The 18607-nt window shown below is 46.4% G+C and overlaps 1 long non-coding RNA gene across 1 annotated transcript in view; it reads left to right on the plus strand.

The window, feature by feature from the left end:
- The first annotated feature begins 11656 nt into the window (after positions 1-11656).
- LOC308588239 overlaps positions 11657-18607 on the plus strand; it is a 156894-nt gene continuing 149943 nt past the window's right edge. The window contains exon 1 of the long non-coding RNA XR_014008605.1: positions 11657-12065. This is a non-coding gene — a long non-coding RNA (uncharacterized lncRNA). The remainder of the gene's footprint in view (positions 12066-18607) is intronic.

The raw sequence follows: 18607 nt of genomic DNA on the forward strand, positions 1-18607 counted from the left end.
GTTTGCAGGCATCCCGCTGAGACGTTTGGTTGGCCGCCGTGAGAAAGGATGCTGGAACTCGATGGTCCTTTGGTCTGTTCCAGTTGCGGGCATGCTCTCCTCTTCTTCTGTTCTGTTAAAGGCCCTTTCCTGTGTTGGGAAGAATAGTTGTTTCACTCTACTAGACATCCTCAGTTTATTCTCTCAATGGGTGTTGACGTTTGGGTGTCCTTAGCATTTCCCAAGCTCCATAAAGGCTGCTTCTGACCATAGCGCTGTTTTGAACAGTTCCAGCTCCTTGCTAATAGTTTTCCTTCCATTCTTGCTCCCAATTAACCTTTCCTTCTCCCTTTAATCCAGTCCGTTGCACTCTCCAACATTCCTAGTTTTTATCAGACTAATTGCACTTTTTCATCTACCCCTTTTGATTTTCTCAAATCTAATTATACTGTTATCATGGGTTCTGAGATGGTGTAACACCATTGGGTTATTGATAATTCCTGTTCATTATTTTTTTTTAAAGCAGCTTCTTATAATTTCTTGCTAATATTCAGATGGCAAAATCAACCCCTGGGATTGGCTGGCTGTCCAGTTGTGAGTACTGATTTGTGTAGCATTAATGGCTGGCAGTTTGCAGGTAAATCCTTCCCCTTTGTCTTCATAGCCCCAGTAGATGGGGACCTCACCTTTCACCACTTTCCTCAGAGCACTTCTTGACCTGAGCTGGACCCAGAGGTGGAACATCAGTGGAATTAATCAATGAAAGCAGTGAAGCATTCTTCATTCGCCAAGTGGTAGAAGCCAAGATGAACAAGTTCATCTGATACTGTGTGTCCAATGGAAAGTTTGAGAAGCTCCACCAGCTCCAGAGTACTGACCGTAGTCTATAGCAAATAAGGAAACAAATAAACCAGTGGTGCCTTGGTTTCTCTGACTTGCTATCCAGTTGTAGAGTTGGAAGTTACCCTAAGGGTTTAGTCCATCCCCCTGAAATGGAGACTTCTCTGACAAGTAGCCATCCAACCTCTGCTTAAAAACCTTCAGTGAAAGAAAGTCCACCACCTTCCAAGTTCTTCCTTACATTTGGTTGTAATCTCCAGTGCCAGTGTGGTGTAGTGGTTAAGAGAAGTGGACTCGTTATCTGGTGAACTGGGTTCGTGTCTCTGCTCCTCCACATGCAGCTGCTGGGTGACCTTGGGCCAGTCACACTTCTCTGAAGTCTTTCAGCCCCGCTCACCTCACAGAGTGTTTGTTGTGTGGGAGGAAGGGAAAGGAGATTGTTAGCCGCTTTGAGACTCCTTAGGGTAGTGATAAGGCGGGATATCAAATCCAAACTCTTCTTCTTCCTTCCTTCCTTCCTTGTCATTTGAATCCATTGGTTTAGGTCCTAACCTCTGGAGCAGCAGAAAACAAGCTTGCTCCATCTTCCATGGGACAGCCCTTCAGAGATTTGAAGAGGGCTCTCATGTCACCTCTCAGTCTCCTCTTCTCCATGCTGAACATCCGCAACTCCCTCAGCCATTCCTCAAAAGGCTTGGTATCCACTTCTGTTTTGGACCCAGTCCAGGAAGTTCTTCAGTGAGTTTGTCATCTCCCACAAGAGCCTGAATAATGCAAAGTGCAAAGTGGTCCTTTGTGACTCTTTAAAGCAGCATAATTCATATGGCGCATATGAGATTTATGGGGGTCAGTGCAAAAAAGGATTGCAAATCTCTTCTTGACACTTCATTGAGGAATCGACGCAGGCGGGGGGGGGGGACCTGCCTTGGTACTTCAAGGCAGGTAAGTTTGAACAATGACAATGCTGCATATTATTCAGCAGTTGTTGGGAGAGACAAAAGCTTTTCCCTCCCCCACCTGACTTTCTGCAGATATGGAGAGGGGAGCAGTCTGCTAAACAGAAACACCTCGGCCTTGCAGTGTAATGGAAGAAAGCAGAGCTTTAATTTCCGAGGGGGGCGGGGCATCTCAGCTCAAGGCTAACCAGGAGCTTGGCCAGTCCTTGAAACTTAGCGTTATGTGAAATATTTGTGGTTCCTCGGGGGTGAAGTGTTGGCAATCTGCATGCAATTGGGCTAATAGCAGTTCCTGCCACTGTGTTCCCCTCCACCATTTCAGCTTTATTTATTTTAAAATAATTAAGATGCAACGTCACAGTAAAATGGCCCCGATTAACATGACTTCTCAGTAGTGATGTATGGAAGTGAGAGCGGGACCATCAAGAAGGCTGATCGCCGAAGAATTGATGCTTTGGAATTCTGGTGCTGGAGGAGACTCTTGAGAGTCCCCTGGACTGCAAGAAGATCAAACCTCTCCATTCTGAAGGAAATCATCCCTGAGTGCTCACTGGAAGGACCGATCCCGAAGCTGAGGCTCCAAGACTTTGGCCACCTCCTGAGAAGAGAAGACTCCCTGGAAAAGACCCTGATGCTGGGAAAGATGGCGGGCACAAGGAGAAGGGGACGACAGAGGACGAGATGATTGGACAGTGTTGTCGAAGCTACCAGCATGAGTTTGACCAAACTGCGGGAGGCAGTGGAAGACAGGAGTGCCTGGCGTGCTCTGGTCCAGGGGGCCACGAAGAGTCAGACACGACTAAATGACTAAACAACAACAACATGACTTCAGGGTTTCTTGCCATCACACCATTGACCATAACATCCTTCTGGACCATCTTGAGGGGCTGGGAGCTGGGGGCACTGTCATACAGTGGTTCCGCTCCTTCCTCCTGGGCCGTGTTCAGAAATTGGTGGTGGGGGATGAGTGTTCAGACCCCTGGGCTCTCACTTGTGGGGTGCCTCAGGGTTCTGTCCTCTCCCCCATTATTTTCAACATCTACATGCAGCCACTGGGAGAGATCATCAGGGGGTTTGGGCTGGGTGTTCATCAATATGCGGATGATACCCAGCTCTACCTCTCTTTCAAATCAGAACCAGTGAAGGCAGTGACGGTCCTGTGTGAGTGTCTGGAGGTGGTTGGAGGTTGGATGGTGGCTAACAGATTGAGATTGAATCCTGATAAGACAGAAGTACTGTTTCTGGGGGACAGGAGGCGGGCAGGTGTGGAGGATTCCCTGGTCCTGAATGGGGTAACTGTGCCCCTGAAGGACCAGGTGCGCAGCCTGGGAGTCATTTTGGACTCACAGCTGTCCATGGAGGCACAGGTTAAATCTGTGTCCAGGGCAGCTGTGTACCAGCTCCATCTGGTACGCAGGCTGAGACCCTAACTGCCTGCGGACTGCCTCGCCAGAGTGGTGCATGCTCTGGTTATCTCCCGCTTGGACTACTGCAATGCGCTCTACGTGGGGCTACCTTTGAAGGTGACCCGGAAACTACAACTAATCCAGAACGCAGCAGCCAGACTGGTGACTGGGAGCGGCCGCCGAGACCATATAACACCAGTCTTGAAAGACCTACAAGCCTTCTCGGTAGTGGCACCCTCCCTGTGGAACGCCTTCCCACCAGATGTCAAAGAGAACAACAACTACCAGACTTTTAGAAGACATCTGAAGGCAGCCCTGTTTAGGGAAGCTTTTAATGTTTGATGTATCACAGTATTTTAATATTCTTTTGGAAGCCGCCCAGAGTGGCTGGGGAAACCCAGCCAGATGGGCGGGGTATAAATTATTATTATTATTATTATTATTATTATTATTATTATTATTATTATTATCACACCGGTGGGAAGACTCAAGATGCACTGTGGGAGCAGGGAGAGTGCTAGAGTCCTGTCTAGTCAAGTTGTGTGGGATCAATTCCAATCTGTTACCCCTGAGGATGTGGACAGGCTGCTTGGACGAGTGAAACCAACCACCTGTTTCCTTGATCCTTACCCATCCTGGCTTATAAAAGCTAGCTGGGAAGGACTGGGCGATGGGCTTCGTGGGGTGGTGAATGCTTCCCTCCGTGAGGGAGCCTTCCCAGACCAGCTGAAAGATGCGTTTATTAAACTGCTTCTTAAAAAACTTTAGATGCGGCCATGATGGCCAACTATCGCCCAGTCTCAAATCTTCCATTCTTGGGCAAGGTGATTGAGCGAGCGGTTGCTGAACAACTCCAGGCACGCCTGGAAGAAGCAGACCATTTGGATCCCTTCCAGTTCAGGCTTCATCATGGGACTGAAACTGCCTTGGTCACACTGGTCAAATATTAAAAACATGATAAAAGATCAAACATTAAAACCTTCCCTAAACAGGGCTGCCTTCAGATGTCTTCTAAAAGTCAGGTGGTTGTTTACAGTGGTGCCTTGGTTTAACAGCTTAGTTTATGAACAACTTGAATTAAGAGCTCTTCAAACCCAGAAGTAGGTGTTTTCATTTGTGAACTTTGCCTTGGAATAAGAACATGTTTTGCTTCCTGTTGAGCATGTTTCATTTGTAAATTGATTCCCCCGCTGCTATGGGAAAGCATGCCTTGGTTTAAGAACAGACTTCCAGAATGGATGAAGTTCATAAACCAAGGTACCACTGTATTTCCTTGACATCTGATGGGAGAGCGTTGCACAGCGCAGGTGCCACTACCGAGAAGGCCCTTTGCCTGGTTCCCTGTAGCTTGGCTTCTTGCGGTGAGGGAACCACCAGAAGGCCCTTGGCGCTGGACCTCAGTAGCTGAGCAATGGGGGTGGAGATGCTCCTTCAGGTATACTGGACCGAGGCCATTTAGGGCTTCAAAGGTCAGCACCAACACTTTGAATTGTGCTTGGAAACGTACTGGGAGCCAATGCAGGTCTCTCAGGACCGGTGTTATATGGTCTTGGCGACCACTGCTACTCTTGGAAATTACAAGACCAGACAGCACGGATTGAGGAAGAGTCAGCACAGCTCTTTTTATTTTCTGGCCAAAGGGAATACTCCAAGTGAACTTTGCCTTTTTAACGCCACATCAGACCATGCCTAGTAGATTTCCTCGCTGAAGGGTACGGATTCTGCTTCCTAGTACCTCTGTCTTTCCCAGAAGCCTTGGGGTGCTGGCAGCTTCTCCTTCTCCGGGAATCATCCTTTCTTCCTGGTTTCATTCCATTGTTTCACGGGAGACGTTCCAAGAGGCGTTTGCAACAGAATTCATGCAGAGCCAGCCAGCTCAGCCGAGCGTGTTATCTCTTCCACTTGATATTCCAGGCAGATGAGCGATTCCCCTTCCTTTGGCGTGGCGTCCTGCCACCCATACATTACAAAGAGAGTAAATCACACAGGAATTGTCGATGCTAACCAGGCATTACGTGCATGATGCGGCTTGGCAGATGCCATTCCTGATGAGGTGGCACTTTCAGAAGCCTTGCCAACCTTGCCATTATACGCCGCGGTTTCAGGCTCGCTCGCCGAGTCTCAAAATGGATGGATCCAACGGACGTTGCATTAACCAACGGGAGGCAGTTGTCTTTGCACGCTGGGGCTGTGTACATTGAACCCTAGGGAAAAGGAGAAAGCTTCCTCCGCTGTGGGATATGTTCAGTCATGTGTACAACTCAACCCCACAGGAGGCAGTAATGGCCACCAACCTGGGTGGCTATAAAAAGGGGTTGGACACAAAAATTATTAAAAGAATGGAGATGTGCTAAAGAGTATATAAAAAAACATTGTTCTGGAGTAAGCAAAATGGTCAAAGGCCTGGAAACGATGCCTTATGAGGAACGGCTAAGGGAGCTGGGCATGTTTAGCCTGGAGAAGAGGAGGTTAAGGGGTGATATGATAGCCATGTTAAAATATATAAAAGGATGTCACATAGAGGAGGGAGAAAGGTTGTTTTCTGCTGCTCCAGAGAAGCGGACACGGAGCAATGGATCCAAACTACAAGAAAGAAGATTCCACCTAAACATTAGGAAGAACTTCCTGACAGTAAGAGCTGTTTGACAGTGGAATTTGCTGCCAAGGAGTGTGGTGGAGTCTCCTACTTTGGAGGTCTTTAAGCAGAGGCTTGACAACCATATGTCAGGAGTGCTCTGATGGTGTTTCCTGCTTGGCAGGGGGTTGGACTCGATGGCCCTTGTGGTCTCTTCCAACTCTATGATTCTATGATTCTATGATTCTAAGCATATCGGTATGTAATGAATGATGCTTTGCAGGGTTAAAGAAAGAGAAAAATGATGTAAAAAGTATAAAGATAGAGGTAATCTATATTAGATTACCTCTACATACATACTCGAAGCTACCAGCATGAGTTTGACCAAACTGTGGGAGGCAGTGGAAGACAGGAGTGCCTGGCGTGCTCTGGTCCAGGGGGTCACGAAGAGTCGGACACGACTAAACGACTAAACAACAACAACAATCTACATTAGACACAACAACTTAGAAAGAGTAAAAATTTTGAGGTCTTAGAACAAAGGAAGGGAGTCAATATGTGTATATGTATGTAATGACTAGATTAGAATGATGACATGGTTTTATTTGTAGATGTGTGTTTTTGTTTTGTTTTTTTGTTCTTTTTTCTCTTGTGTTTTATTTTTTTCCTTGTTTGTACTGTTTTATTTTGGATTCAATGTTTGTAATTTTTGTTTGTAATTTTGCATTGAATTTTTTTTTTTAAAGGATTGGACAAATTCATGGAAGAGAGGGTTCTCACTGGCAACTGGCCATGATGAAGACTAAGATCTGCCCCCACATTTGGAGGCAGCGATGCTTCTGAATACCAGTTCCTTGAAACCACAGGATGGGTGTGGGGTCATGTGCTTGGGTCCATAGAATCACAGAACTGCAGAGTTGGAAGGGACCCAGCATGTCATTTCATCCAACCCCCTGCAATATCAGAATGACAGCTGAAGTGTCCCCAACAGTTAGCCACCCAACCTCTCCTTAAAAACCTCCAGTGAAAGAGAGTCCACCACCTTCTGAATCCAGCTTGCCAGCTTCCCCCAGGCATCTGCTTGGCCACTGTGAGAAATGGTCGTTGGACTAGCTGAGCCATTGGCCTCATCCAGCAAGCTCATCTTATGTTCTTACAGTGCATACAACAAGCACTAGATTAGGGAAGACAATCCCTACTTTTGCTACTCGCTTGCGCCTGGCTTCGGCAACATGGTAGAGGCTGTACAGTGTCAGGTGTGCATGCAGGAGCCGGGCCCTGTGACCTGTAGGGCTCTGCAGGACTGAGGCCTTCCTAAGTTTGTTCTGGAGAGGCAAGGTGTGGCCACACAGGTGAGGCTGCTTGGTAACTCACTGCACCTGGTGGCAAGAGCAGGGAAGGGATATAAGGTCAGCATTTTCCCTTCAGCTCTTTGCCACAGCAACACGTTCCCTGCCTTGCTGCATTTGACTCCTTGCTTCTTGATCCTCGGACCCCTGACTTCTTCACTCCCTGCTTCTTGACCCTCAGACCCCTGACTTTGTGCCTCCTTGCTTCCTGACCCTCGGACCCTTAGCTTCTTGACTCCCGGCTCTCTGACCCTCGGACTCTTGGCTTTCTGACTCCTGGCTTCTGGACTCCTGTTCCCACTCCCACCCTGCCATCTTGCCCCCGGTCCTGACGTCCCCAGCTGGGACATCAATCGCCCATGAACCGGACTGTGACATACAGTTGCCTTCTCCAACCAGGTGTGCCACAGATGCTTTGGAGTGCAACTCCCATCATCTCCATCAAGGGCTGATGGGATTTGTAGTCCAGACACCCTGAAGGTTTGAGGTTGGGGAAGGATGATGTGTGGAGGAGTAACACAGCAAATTTTTGAGAAGAGCTTTTGTTTCGTTTTGTTTTCTGAAAAATGCAAATTCATGTGGAGATGTGGCAAACTAAATGTAAGACTGGGAAAATGTGAAACCAGGGCAGTATATAAATTCAATTCTATTCTGAACTATTCCAACTTAAAAATGAAAAGCGTAATGCTGGTGGTAAACAAAAGAGCTTTAAAGACTGTATCAAGGCAAATCTTAAAAAATGTAGTATAAACACTGACAACTGGGAAACACTTGCCTGCGAGTGCTCCAGTTGGAGAACAGCCTTGACCAAAGGTGTCATGGGCTTTGAAGACACTCGAACTCAGGACGCAAGGGAGAAATGTGCTACGAGGAAGGCACACTTGGCAAATCCACACTGTGATCAACTCCCACCCGGAAACCAATGTCCCCACTGTGGAAGGATGTGTGGATCCAGAATTGGCCTCCACAGTCACTTACGCACTCATTGCTAAAACCATGTTTATGGAAGACAATCTTACTTGGCTACGAGGGAAAGAAGGAGGAGGAGGAGGAGGAGGAGGAGGAGGAGGAGGAGGAGGAGGAGGAGGAGGAGAAGAAGAAGAAGAAGAAGAAGAAGAAGAAGAAGAAGAAGAAGAAGAAGAAGAAGAAGAAGAAGAAGAATTCAAATAATCATCAACAACAACAGATTTGCCCATTCCTAATCCAAGATCTCAGCCATTTAGGGCAATATATTTAGGTTAAAAATATCATCTTGACTTGTAACAAAGTACCGGTATTTCAGATGAGATGCAGCACAACTGCCTTGATTTATTTTTTAAGTGCCGTTGGCGCTTCTGGAGAACAATTCCCAAACCGGTGACTTTTTATCTTGTTTTGCTTGGATTTAGATTCCTGAAGGGAATTTTGTTCTGGGAAGATATAGCATCCACAGATACCCAAAATGTGTGGTCCTTTTTAGAATCTCCCTCTGTCAGACTTTCTCCACTGACGCCAGCTCAGCCTAAATTGTGGGGAGCAAAATGCAGTCTCCCTTCTTTGTGTGAAGGTGGCAGGAGCTCATTAGTGTCATTCAAATAAATTGGTGTGAAATGTGATCATCACGAGAAGCATATTTATTTACACTTGCAAATCGGAAATAATGCCGTTAGGGTCTAGGAAGCAACAATTAGGGAATACATCTGCAGGGATTCACAAAGGAATCATTTGCCTTTGGCTACGTGCAAAAGAATCTTTTATTGCTCTGGGTATAGGCTTAATTGAATTCTGAGGAGAAGCTGCGCTGCTTTTTCACCGGTGTGATAATGATGGCGAAGGTTCCTAAGGGCAGGCGCTGTCCTCCAAAGGGAGACCTGGGATAATAAGCAGGGGGATCTATCTTCTCAAAGTGCAAGCAGGATCAAAGTAGTCAGGCACATGGTTTGCATGCAGAACATCTCTGTTTCACCACACTGGGGCATCAGCAGAAGTCTAGTGTCCAGCTCAAGGGAAATAATAGCACCGCTCTCTTCTGCCTTGGTCAGACCCCACCTGGAGTCCTGTGTCCAGTTCTGGGCACCCCAGTTTACAAAGGAGATGAGCAAACTGGATGGTCTGCAGAGGAGGGTGACCAAGGGGGAAGATTCAAAAAGTATCAACATCGTTCTTAGAGAATAACTTGAACCTAAATAAGAGCAGGCGGGACGCGAGTGGCGCTGTGGGTTAAACCACTGAGCCTCTTGGGTTTGCTGATCAGAAGGTTGGAGGTTTGAATCCCTGTGACGGCGTGAGCTCCCGTTGCTCGGTCCCTGCTCCTGCCAACCTAGCAGTTCAAAAGCATGTCAAAGTGCAAGTAGATAAATAGGTACCGCTCCAGTGGGAAGGTAAACAGTGTTTCCGTGCGCTGCTCTGGTTAGCCAGAAGTGGCTTAGTCATGCTTGCCACATGACTCGGAAGCTGTACGCCGGCTCCCTCGGTCAATAAAGCGAGATGAGCGCCACAACCCCAGAGTCGGCCACGACTGGACCTAATGGTCAGGGGTCCCTTTACCTTTAAATATTAGCAAGACAAAGAAGATGGTGTTGGACTCTCGGAGGAAGAGAGGCGAACTAGCCCCGTTGTATTTCAGGGGGGTTGTGTGGAGAGAGTCTCTTCCTTTAAATTCCTGGGAGTTTACCTTAGTGAAGACCTTCTGATCGGCAAGTCCTAGGTTCTGTGGTTTAACCCGCAGCGCCACCTGCTTCCCTAGAAAGAGCAGGGGAAATGCTAAATGTGGATCAGCCCTTTGACAGAACATTAGGAAGGATTTCTGGCAGTGAGAGATGGTGAGCAGTGGAACAGGCTCTTTCAGAAGGCGATGGACTCTCCTTTGGGGGGGGGCTTTTAAAGAGAGGTTGGCTGGCCACCTGTCAAGGGTTTCTTTAGCTGTGATTCCTGGATTCAGTAGGGGTGCGTTAGATGACCCCTGAAGGTCCCTTCCAACTCTATAATTCTATGTTTCTCTTGTTATTTCTTTTTTTCTTTTTTAAAAAATGTTATTAACAATTTCAACATAACAAATTATCAAAACATATTGTATTCATTAATTTTCCCCTTTGTTCCAAGCCCCCTTCGAACCCTTTCCTGCCCTGAGACTTCCCTCAGCTCCTCTCTCTGATTTCTCAGCACATATTATTCTCCACATGTTATAAAATTATACTTATCCTTACCTTATCTATCTACCACCTTATCAACCAATAAATTTGTGTATGTTTATTCAAAACCTGCCAAGGAGTCCAATTCATTTTGTTGTCTTTTTAGATCAATTGTAAAAAAGCTCCCATTGTTCCTTAAAGTCACAGTTGTCGTTGTCCCACAATTTTTATATCAATTTAGCCAACTCTGCATAGCTCATCAACTCTGCATAGCTCACTGTTCTTTCGTTGGGATTTCCTCGTTCTTCCATCCTTGTGCTATCAAGACTCTTGCTGCTGTTGTAGTGCACATGTAATGGGAATTGGGGTTGCTTGTGCGTAAACTGCAAACTGCTCAAAGCTGGTTGTATAGCTAAACTTTTCCCTGGTTTGACAGCCCTTACAACGCGACTGTCTCAGTCACTGGCAGAATCCGTCAGTGGGCATTTCCTAAACTTCTTCCAACATAAACATTCCTTGACTCCAAGTCTCCTCCTAGATTCTCTGCGCGGAAGCTTTCTGCGCAGCGTGGGCGTGCCAAGCAGAGGTCCTGTGCTCTCTCCGCTGATTTCACTGGAAGAGTCTCGGAGCCTCCCTTCCGCAGTACTCTCAGCCTCCCCTTTCTCCCTGGTGTCCCCTGGATTTCCTTCCCCAGTGGAAGCTCTCTCTCTCTCTCCTTGCTAGTTCCCTCCCCTGCATCATTGGAGCGTCTTACCTCTCCTCTCGCCTCTGATGGCAGTTCCCTGACAGTACACAAATAAATTCTTTGTTTCTCTTGGCAGGTATTGTTCTACAATCCCTAACAAAAATGCTTCTGTGTTGTTTTTTTACAAATGTCATTTTAATATATTTTTTTGCAATTTATTACATATCATTTCCCAAAATATTTTAACTTCTCTACATTCCCACCACATATGATAAAAGTCCCATCTTTTTCTTTACATTTCCGACAAATATTTGACCCAGTTTTGTACATTTTTGCTATCTGTACTGGTCTAATATACCATCTATACATCATTTTCATACAGAACAATCTGTAAATTTCAAATTTACTTTCCACAATTTCCCCCAGTCCTCAAATTGTATATTATGTCCTATATCCTGTGTCCATTTGATTGTTACCGATTTGACCTCATCTTTTGTTTCCCATTCTAGCAGAATACTATATGCTTTCTTCAACAGCTTCACTTCTTCTTCTATGACTTCCTTTTGAAATCTAGAAGTTGTATAACTAAACCCTTTCTTGTTGTCTTCCTTGTACATCTCAGTTTCTGTTGTTATTTCTATGCATGTTGTGATAGGAATTTTGAGGTCTTCGATATATAGTAATGTTCATAACCGCACGTACATAGATCAGCACAGGAAGACCGACTTGAAGCCATTTGATTCCTAAACTGAGCAAATGTTTTCTTTGCAAGGTCAAAGTGGAAAAGCCTCCCCATTGTCTTTTCCTTCACAAATCCTGTCTTAAGGATATGTCTGTGTATGAATAGGGTGAGCCTGTGACCTGGCCCAGGAACTAAGTATTTATCACTACAAAAGTATGGCCAGGCTCCCCAAGCAATCTAATCAAGTAACCTGCCAGACAGGAGATAAACAAGGACAGGAGAAAAACAACATTCAAATTTCTGTTTAGACTGCCTTTTCTGTGATGTAGGTATGATGTATCTGAGGGGTGGTCTTAGGTTACACCCCTTCTGTGATGTAGGTATGATGTTTCTGGGGGTGGTCTTGATCTACAGGGTGGCAATTTCAAAAGTCTTTATAAGGCCTTGCATGCCATTTTTCTGGGTCCTCCTCCTTTCCTGCGTGTGGTGAGTGAGGACCCTGTTGCCACTGTTACCGGAAGGTTTTGTCCCTTCGTGATCGCCAAACTGTTACCAGAAAAATCCGAGGGCTCCCTTGGACAAAAACAAAGACACCAACCAGGATAACTTGGAGCAAAACAGCAGCCTGTAGGCTTGGCCTTTATTGAACTGTTGCAACAGGGTGTTCCCCTCACTTGCAGGAGAGAGGAAAGACCCAGAAAGATGGTGTGCAAGACCTTATAAAAACTTTTGAAATTCCCATCCTCTAGGTCAAGCCCACCCCCAGAAACATCATGCATACATTACAGAAGGGGTTGACATCATGCATACATTACAGAAAGGAGGGGTTGAGGGAGGAGTTGTGGTGGTAACCTGAGTGTCCTGTCACCTGGCTGGTTCTTCCTTTCCCCCTGCCCATGATTCCAAAACCTATGACAAACCTTGAACTTAGCCCAGTAGCTAATTGGCAGCCAGTTCAATTCTTCCAGGAACGACGAGCAGCCGGGCTGCTGCATTTTGCACCTGCTGGAGCCTCCGCACCGGCCTCAATAATGTGAGCAAGCTTGCTCCGACTTGCATTTAAGCAACCTATTTTGTTCTCAGTGCCGCTTGCAAAGGTTGGCGACACCACAGTTCAGCACTTAATGACTGTGGACAGGAGGAAATGTCAATATTGAAATGAGGCCAGAGGAAGTCACCAAAGGGCATCCAGGAAGCAAGGCAAACAACACACAGCAAATTTAAAAACATATTAGCAATTAAATGAAAATAGACACAAGGTCTGGGCGGAGAGCAAGCAGAGCAGAGCGCAGCCAGGCCTGTTTCCTACCTTGCAAAGGTCCTCTGGTGGCATTCGGTGACAAAGCGTCTCTGAACAGCTGCCCAGGAACTTGAGCGATGATACTGAACGAACGTTGTGAACCAAGAATGCAGGTGTGGTAGGAGAAATGTGGCAGTCATGTGTGAGTGAGCACCTTTTCAAAGTGCCGGATCAGAGCAAGGTGATCAGTATCAAAAGTCAAGGAACAGAGTTACGTACCTAATATCCATTCTGCATCTGTTAGAACCTGATTGTTTAGTGTGGCAGTAGCTACACTATGGAACGCCCTGCCTATTGATATCAAGCCACTGTAATGCATCAAACATTAAAAGCTTCACTAAACAGGGCTGCCTTCAGGTGTCTTCTAAAGTCTGGTGGTTGTTCTTCTCTTTGACAACTGGTGGGAGGCCGTTCCACAGGGCAGGTGCCACTACCAAGAAGGCTCTCTGTTGGTTCCCTGTAGCTTGATTTCTTGCAGTGAGGGAACCGCCAGAAGGCCCTTGGCGCTGGACCTCAGTGTCCAGGCTGGACAGTGGGGGTGGAGACGCTCCTTCAGGTATACAGGACCGAGGCCGTTTAGGGCTTCAAAGGTCAGCACCAACACTTTGAATTGTGCTCGGAAACGTACTGGGAGCCAAGGAAGGTATTAAATCTCAGTTAAAATAGTGCCTGAATACTGGAGCTCAGCATAGCTGTCAATTACAGATTTGAAAAATAAGGGACCAGCAGCCTTGAAAATAAGGGACCAGCAGCCAAAATAAGGGACCTGCAGCCTCACCTGTTCCAGGCACTCCAGTCTTCCTGTCCTCCTGCAGTCTGGTCAAACTCATGCTGGTAGCTTCGAGAACACTGTCCAACCAACTTTGTAACCAGAGGTTCAACTGACTAGAATCTGAATCGCATGCACCACAAGGCCTATGCAGCCTCAACTAAAGACGGCTCCCCGGCCTGGCTTTGCACTGCAAAGTTTGCAGCAGCACGTGCAACAAAATGGCGTCCAGCATTCAAAAAACCCCTCAGCTTGCATTAACTAGCCACACACAAGGCATGCAAGCTCCACGCCCCAGTCGTTCTTAGACTTCTTATTGGGTGAGCAACACAGCCAAGCAACACAGTTGGAGCCTCCCTCCTCCCTGGCCGGCAGGGAGGGAGGGAGAGGAGCTGCTTCCTTTGAAATTTAAGGGACATCATTTAAGGGACATCCATCAATAAGGGACAGCAGCGGGACATGGCACTGGAATAAGGGACTGTCCCTTCAAATAAGGGACACTTGACAGCTACGGAGCTCAGACATGCAGATGTTTCCACATTCCTGTCTTGCTGATGAGATGAAGAGATAAAAGAAGAAAAGAGGCTGTCCACAGGCAGGTGAGGACAATATATATGGCTAGGCCTCCCCTTGTCAGGGCACAGTGGGAGTGTCTCTCATGGAGTCCGCTCTAGCAAAGTTACAAGGAAACTCTGTGAGCGTCAGCTCCTAAAGTTAAAAGGTAAAAGGTGAAGGTAAAGGACCCCTGGACAGCTAAGTCCAGTCAAAGGCAACTATGGGGTTGCGGCGCTCATCTCGTTTTCAGGCCGAGGGAGCTGGCATCTATCCATAGACAGCTTTCTGGGTCATGTGGCCAGCAGGACTAAACCGCTTCTGGTGCAATGGGACACCGTGATGGAAACCAGAGCGCATGGAAATGCCATTTACCTTCCAACCAGAGTGGTACCTATTGATCTACTTTCACCGGTGTGCTTTCAAACTGCTAGGTTGGCAGGAGCTGGGACAGAGCAACGGGAGCTCACCCCATCGTGGGGTTTCCAACCGCCGACCTTCTGATCAGCAAGCCCAAGAGGCTCAGTGGTTTAGACCACAGCGCCATCCTCTATCATATGCCTATCTAGCAAAACATGAATGGTTGGTTTGACTGCATTGCCAAGATCCACCTTTAGCATCGCTCTGCCCGTCTTGGCTGCCTACTTCCTGGGAGCCCTTTGGCCCAGCTGGGTCAAGCAGTCCTTCAACCGGGACAGTGCCATTTACCCAGAGACAGAGCACAATTTGCTCTACGTCAAACATGCCATTATCCAGGTCACTGCCTTGACTGAAAAGGAAGCCTCGGCAGTCAGTGAATTGTTGTTTTTATAAAGCTGTCCCGGAAAACACAGCAAAGAGCCTCTTGGAGGGACGGCCACTCTCCTTGCTCAAAGAGCATATGTGCTTGGGGGGTCTTTTTGCATCTTTCAGGAAACTGCCAACTTGATTTCACGGGGGAGTGCAAAATGATCCCCCACAAGGGTAAACCTCTGCAGCCAACCTGACATGCTGCGAGTGGAGTTGCTTTGTGTGTGACCTTTATACACAAACCTTTCCATCGGCAGGTACACAGAGTTGCGTGCTTAGGAAACCGACGTTTGCCTTTTGATGGCATCTGACTTGGCAGCTGCCATCACAAAGCCAAGATTTCCCATAATGGTCCAGGGAGCAAGAGTATCGAAGGGGGGAATAGCCATCCAGGGCATTCAGCAGTGTTTCATCTGGAAATTACATAGCCTCCATGTGTCCCGATTTTCCAGGGACTGTCCTGGAATTACGGAAACCGTCCAGGTTTCTGATCTGATCCAGGAATGTCCTGGATTCGCTTTTTCTTCCCCTCCACTTCTCGGAGAACGATTAAAAGTGGTGGGGTGTGTGTAGGTGTAATGACAGAGTCATCTTTATTCTGAAAATAAAATACCTGCACCCGATGAAGGAAATTGAGAAGCTGGCATACAAAGCCCTTCCTATACTTTTGGGGGAAAAAAGGTGAGCAATCCGCTTTAAATTCTTTAACTGCTATGTTTCAGCAGTAAGCATTTTTTTAGGAAACGTGGAATATTTATTCCTTTATTGTAAATTGAGCCTTGCACTGTCTACTCAGAAGTAAGTCCCAATGTATTCAATGGAGCGTACTTCATTATTATTATTATTATTATTATTATTATTATTATTATTATTATTATTATTATTATTACATCTAGCCACCTTTCCCCCTGATAGAGACTCAAGGCAGCTTATAGCTAAAATTTTATTTCCTTCTGTTTATCTGTGGAAGGTCTTTACAACAAACAATGTTGGAGGCTATGAAATTATGGAAGTAAAAGATTATCAAAATCCCTTTCTTAGCATTTCTCATTCTTTGAGGTGGTCTTGATGGGAACAAAGGCTTTGGTCTACTAATGGAGGATATCACTTTTACTGAAAGATGGAGTCCTGTGTCCCATTCTGGGCACCACAGTTTAAGAAGGATGTGGACAAACAGGAACATGTGCAGAGGAGGGCAACCAAGATCATAGAATCATAGAATCATAGAGTTGGAAGAGACCACCAGGGCCATCGAGTCCAACCCCCTGCCAAGCAGGAAACACCATCAGAGCACTCCTGACATATGGTTGTCAAGCCTCTGCTTAAAGACCTCCAAAGTAGGAGACTCCACCACACTCCTTGGCAGCAAATTCCACTGTCAAACAGCTCTTACTGTCAGGAAGTTCTTCCTAATGTTTAGGTGGAATCTTCTTTCTTGTAGTTTGGATCCATTGCTCCGTGTCCGCTTCTCTGGAGCAGCAGAAAACAACCTTTCTCCCTCCTCTATGTGACATCCTTTTATATATTTGAACATGGCTATCATATCACCCCTTAACCTCCTCTTCTCCAGGCTAAACATGCCCAGCTCCCTTAGCCGTTCCTCATAAGGCATCGTTTCCAGGCCTTTGACCATTTTGATGATCAAGGGTCTGGAGACCAAGCCTTATGTGGAATGGTTGAAGGAGCTGGGTATTTTTTTAGTCTGGAGAAAAGAAGAGGTAATATGATAGCCATCTATATAGGGCTCTCACATGGGCTTGCTTTCTGCTGCTCTAGGTAGGAACTGAACCAGGGGATTCAAACGAAGAACTTTCTGACAGTGAGAGTTGTTCCACAGTAGAGTGGTCTCCCTTTGAAGGTGGTGGACTCTCCTTTCTTTTTTTGAATATTTTTATTAGGAATTTCAACATAACAATTTATCAAAAATAAATCCTCCTCCTTCCCCCCCCCATTTCCCCCCTCCCCCCTCCCCAAAAAGGAAAACCCCACCCTCCCACCCCACTTCCCAGACTCCCCTCAGCTCCTCTCTCTGGTTTCTCAAGACATATTATTCTCTGCATATTATAACACTGTAAGGATCCTTAATTTATCTATCTGTATATTACCAATAAAAAGTTTGTGAATGTTTATTCAAAACCTGCCAAGGAGTCCAGTTCATTTTGTTGTTTTTTAAGTACTTTGTAAAAGGTTCCCGTTCTTCTTTAAAGTCACAGTTGTCCTTGTCACACAGTCTGTGTGTCAATTTCGCCTCCCGCAGTTTGGTCAAACTCATGCTGGTAGCTTCGAGAACACTGTCCAACCATCTCGTCTTCTGTCGTCCCCTTCTCCTTCTGCCCTCCATCTTTGCCAACATCAGGGTCTTTTCCAGGGAGTCTTCTCTTCTCATGAGGTGGCCAAAGTATTGGAGCCTCAGCTTCACGATCTGTCCTTCCAGTGAGCACTCAGGGCTGATTTCCTTCAGAATGGAGAGGTTTGATCTTCTTGCAGTCCATGGGACTCTCAAGAGTCTCCTCCAGCACCAGAATTCAAAAGCATCAATTCTTCAGCAATTAGCCTTCTTTATGGTCCAGCTGTCACTTCCATACATCACTACTGGGAAAACCAGAGCTTTAACTATACAGATCTTTGTTGGCAAGGTGATGTCGGCAAGGTGACCCTGATGTTGGGAAAGATGGAGGGCACAAGGAGAAGGGGACAACAGAGGATGAGATGGTGGGACAGTGTTCTTGAAGCTACCAGCATGAGTTTGACCCAACTGCGGGAGGCACTGGAAGACAGGAGTGCCTGGCGTGCTCTGGTCCAGGGGGTCACAAAGAGTCGGACACGACTAAACAACAACACAGATCACAGCCAGTCTTTTTATACTGTGAGTAGATCGCGGTCTCTTGGGAGTCCAACTAGATTTCAATGGGGGGGGGGTGAGAAGAAATTTCCCGCACCGGGTACCACCAGACCTTGCTACGCCACTGGCATCTGGTTGTTCACTGTGGGAACGGGTGGTGGAATAAGCGGGCCCCCTTTGACGTGATCCAGGAGGGTCTTCTTGGCTTACTGATTTCAACGTAGCTGCTGCATCAGTTGTTCCTGACCATTCACTTTTAGAAGACTGTTTGGCTCATAACTGCTTCTTTTCCTCTCTTCCCTTGGCCAAGCTGAATCTCAGCATACTCTGTGGAAGAAAAAGGCCTCATTAGTCTATTTTGCCTTCCTCCTTGACATTGAACAGACGGTAGCCTAATGAGATTCAGGTAAGGCCACCAGGAAACCAAAGGTCAAGAAGTTTCCATCCTGCCCCCTCCTTCCCCCTTCATTAGGACTTAATTCGCACGCCAGCGGAAAGAAAGCCCTTCATTTGCATTTTTACTTTTAATTACGAAAGCAAACTTTTGGCACTGAGAGGCTGCGAAAATGCAAACAGTTCCTAATTAAAGTGTAGCGGCTGGGCCCAAAATAAGCATAATTAGTTATGGTATGCAGAAGTTAATAATGTATTTTGATATGTGCATACAAATTGGTGAGAACGGGGAGATTTTTTTAAATAAAAAAAACACATTAAAGTGCTGCCCTATTAATAATAGGGCACAGTTGGAAAGGGAGGTGTTTTTTAAAAAAAAA

Source organism: Podarcis bocagei (genome assembly GCF_964188305.1).
Source record: "Podarcis bocagei genome assembly, chromosome: 1".
Classification (NCBI taxonomy): domain Eukaryota; kingdom Metazoa; phylum Chordata; class Lepidosauria; order Squamata; family Lacertidae; genus Podarcis; species Podarcis bocagei.